The following is a 4,466-nucleotide window of genomic DNA, read 5'->3' on the forward strand; positions in this document are numbered from 1 at the left end:
GATTACTCCAAAGAAATATTCGTAGATGAAACGATGACAATGATAATGTTTTCTCTTCCCAACAGTAAACATTAGATAACCAGCATTAGTAATATAACCAACCGGTTTTTTTAACTTACAGTGTCTAATGACACCGTTAACATTTGATTCATAGTTTGTTATAACAGGATGTGGGACAAATTTATTTTGCTCCATTATAATAATATTATTTGTTTAAATCATTGTTTGTCTGAAATCTTGATATATAATCCTCCACGGATTTTACAGCATTTTCACTATTATTATTTTTTTTGTCATAATATCTTTTAAGCTCTCTGTATCGTTTACCACCGCACTTTCCACATAATTCTGTTTTTCCTCGCACTCCAGCACCACATCGCAGACATGGTATTGGTCCTAAGCTTCCACGGTTAACGCACTGCATGTGTTGTCCACAAAATTCCTTTTTGCAAGATTTATTACAACGAGTTAGTGAACCCACCATGAGCCATTTGCATTGAGACATTGTATACATATATTCTTTATTTAAATATTTGTTTGAAATATATGAACGAATTCGATAGATTATCCCGAATAAAACCCTTAAGTGGAATTAGATTTAATCTTGACAGAATATCTCCTGGCCTACCGATGAAATATTTGGTTGATCCGAAAAACAGAGGTTTGATTAATAAAATTCACGACGCCAAGAAAGAATTTCACACAGATGGTGCATCTCATGTCTGGTCAACGTTCAAGATTATACGCAACAAAAATATCATTAACGCTATGATGAACGACAAACGAGCAGCAATTATCAATAACTATCTTGATAATCGCAAGTATCTTTTCAGAATAAAATTCGTCGTGTTGACAGAAACAGATGATTGGATTATCCGTGACAAATATGATCCTGTCCACGGTAATAAAAAAACTGTCGTACTAGGTAGAAATTCCAAACCAGGTCTATTGACTGGCATTGACAAACCGTATTATGAACGAGCATATCCTGTGACCACGGTTATTTATGGAATCTATGCGATAAATGAAAAACCCGGGGTTGATAAACTATCACCGATGAAACTTTCAAAAATAAATTGTGTGGCTGAACGAGTAACAGAACATTTTACAAACGCGGCCCGTGGAAACGGTCTAACGGATAAAAGACGTAAAATAATAAACACGTGGGGAGATATGGTTAAAGATACCGGTGCGTCTATCAAAGATGTAGCTGGGTTAGGAAAAATATTAAAATTTCCAATAACCGTAGCGACGATAACAGGGGATATTTTGTATGAATCAAAATATAAATCAAAAGGAGCCTCAATTACAATTATTGATCATAACGCACACGCGTGGACTAACGCAGTAACAGTGTTTCCACGAAATCGAACTGTTAAATGTTATCCCGGAGGTATGTTTGATTTTATTAACGAAATAAGTAAAAACGATCCTGTGTCAGTATGGTTATTTCAGAGTTCTAACGACGAATCAGATATGAAATTTGATCAGTTTGTGAGACCAAATGGCGTTATTTATCGAACAAATCCTCTTCACGAAAAAATGAAAAATCTTGCACTGCAATATACTGATGACGCTGACGAATTATTGAGCAGCTGCTTTACTGTGCCGTCAGTTGCGGCTCATTTTGCTAGAAAGAAAAATTTGTGGAAACCATCTCGGTTTGATTTTCTCAATGACATAATATCTAGTTGTGTCGAATATGGACACGGCGGATTGTGGAATACTAAATACGATCACAGAGATGTTATTTCAGTTGATATGGTTACGTGTTATCCCGGAAGTTTTCTTGGATACGGAGATTGTTCTGTGTATTTTGAGCGATTCGGTCATCCGACGCACGAAATGACGCGAGTATCGATAAATGGACCATTACCGGATTTTGACCTAACTGGATTTGCTCGTATCGAGTCATTCGAAATGTCTAAAGGACTTCATCCAATTTGTTATGTTTGGTTTGGAAAACATTTTTCAGAAAAAATGTGGACACCAATAGTACTATTACGGTATATACTTGATTATACGATATTAACAAGGTTGATTGTAAGTGAAGCAATTATATCATATCAAAAACAAACCGAGGTTTGGTTACCACATTCGGACGAAACCGATTCGAAGGATCTTGGTAGAAAAATAATTGGCAAGTTTACACAAGGAGCAGCATATGATCACAGACGACATTGTGCAAGATTGATCATGGACGATACTGAGTTAGATTTTATAATCGTTGATACAACGAACAAGAACACTTTTATAAGTCGAGAAACAGTTTTCTTGTCAAATGGAAATAAACTAGGTACAATTGTGAGCTACACGGACGGTGAGTCACCTCAGTATACTTATTTAAGATCATCGATGCTCGCGTATGTTTCAATAAATCTATTATCGATGATAAATAAGGTTTCTACGCATGCCGTCAGAGTTGCTACTGATTCGTTTTATATAAATAAAAAACATTCAATACTGTTAGAAGGATTAAACATAGGCACTCATACATCGTGGGGTTCGTGGAGAATAAAAAATGAATATATGCTCGATTATTCCGAATCCGTTGATGTTGCGGTTAAAGATATTTACTGTAAAAAATGTCAAACGTTGACAACTTCGTTGTTACCATCGGTATATGATCCAATAACTAGACACAAAACGGTTTATCTAAATGGACCTGGCGGTTTGGTAAAACCACTCGAGCTATCGAACTATTTCAGAATTCAGATATGATTGTACTAACACCTACACATAGACTAGCGAGAGAAATGAAACAACGCGGTGTTAATTCCTGTACTTATCACAGCTTTTTCCGATGGAAGGGTGATACATGGACATCTTTAAGGATGGGAGAGAAATACATTCCAAGGATCATAATATGGGATGAGATATGCACTGTACCGCTAGAAACATTAAAAACATTTCTTGATTGGTTGTTAACAAGAAATACTGCCGTGATAATGTGCGGCGATCATGGTCAACCACCACCCGTAGCTGGACCATCTCCACATGATTGGCTGAAAAATTTCGTTGACCACGCTGAAGAAGTATCTGATGATCATAGAGCACTTGATGCAGCGTTGAAGGAATTTAAAAAATTAATCAGACTACAACCGAATAAAATTCAATGTGAAATAATGCGTGAAATAATTTCAGAAACACCCATGAAAGACTTTCTGCAAACGTGGCGACCAAACGATTTGATAGTTGCAAGCAGAAAGATAGTTCGTGATAAACTTCAACGGGAATTGTTTCAGTTACAACGAGAAAAGTTTCCAACGTTGTCAGTTCCGTTATGTTATCGACCAGCGGATACGCGACGGCAAAATATCGACGTTGATATACCAGGAGAGTCAAAGAGGAAACAGAATCTTGTATTGAATGATATTGTTGCAGTTGATGTTGATGTTGTTGAAGATGCTCTACGTGCTGATAAATCCCCGTGGACGCTTGGATACGCGATGACGATTCATTCATCTCAGGGATTAACTATTACTGATACAGTTGTTTGGATCGTTGATGATCACATCGAATGGTCGAACTTGGTTTATCTCGCAGTGTCTCGAGTTAGAAAAATATCTCAATTGAGACGAATCGTCATGGACTCGTCAGTGATTAGTGATGATGTTGTTGACGATGATATAATAAGAAAAAAATTATCTGGTTATGAACAGTGTGATAAAAAAAAATAAACGCAATTTTGATCTTGATGTTGATTTTATTAATGCGCTGAAACAACAACAGAATAATCATTGCGCAAGTTGTAATTGTATAATGCTATGGCGGTATCTGAAAAATGATCCAAGACAATTTACCGTAGATAGAAAAAATAACAATCTTGGTCATACACGAGAAAATATAATGTTGACCTGTCTTGAATGTAATCGACGTAGAGGCGCCAGCACCTTGGGTGCTAGTTAAGTGATCGAAATCACCGAAGTGATTTTGGTAGTAATAGTGTGTTATCGGGAATTATCTGTAATTGTTCACGCACAAATCCACGTTGAGGAGCAGCCGAATCCAGTCTGTAGATTGCGGGTCTACCTGAGGATCTTGTCACGGTGGATATCTTATGTGTGGTAACGCTCCAAATAGGATCAGTTGCTCTTTTTTTACCGCCTTCAAGTTCACCGGGCTCGTATAAATACCTAACAGTGATATTACCTAATAATGGTTGTGCTGAAAAATCACGTTGTTGTGTAGGTATGTGCGCGCTTGTAATTGCATTAATAGGTTTCATGTTGGTCGTTCGAGTAATCTCATTATTTAATGCAACTATCACATTTGGTAATCTTGCCACCCATTCACGAGATCTCGTATCCTGAATAAATTCCTTTGCGTACTGATATCCAAATAACCGCTCAGCAAGTGTTCGATTAAATCGCTCAACAATTGTCTGATCATGATGAATTGCAGTATGTCCTCGTCGTATTTTGGTATTATGTTGTTTCATCAAAGATTATACTGGACCAAGAAAT

Source organism: Sinohyriopsis cumingii, chromosome 5 (genome assembly GCF_028554795.1).
Source record: "Sinohyriopsis cumingii isolate HCF-2022 chromosome 5, ASM2855479v2, whole genome shotgun sequence".
In the NCBI taxonomy this organism is placed as follows: domain Eukaryota; kingdom Metazoa; phylum Mollusca; class Bivalvia; order Unionida; family Unionidae; genus Sinohyriopsis; species Sinohyriopsis cumingii.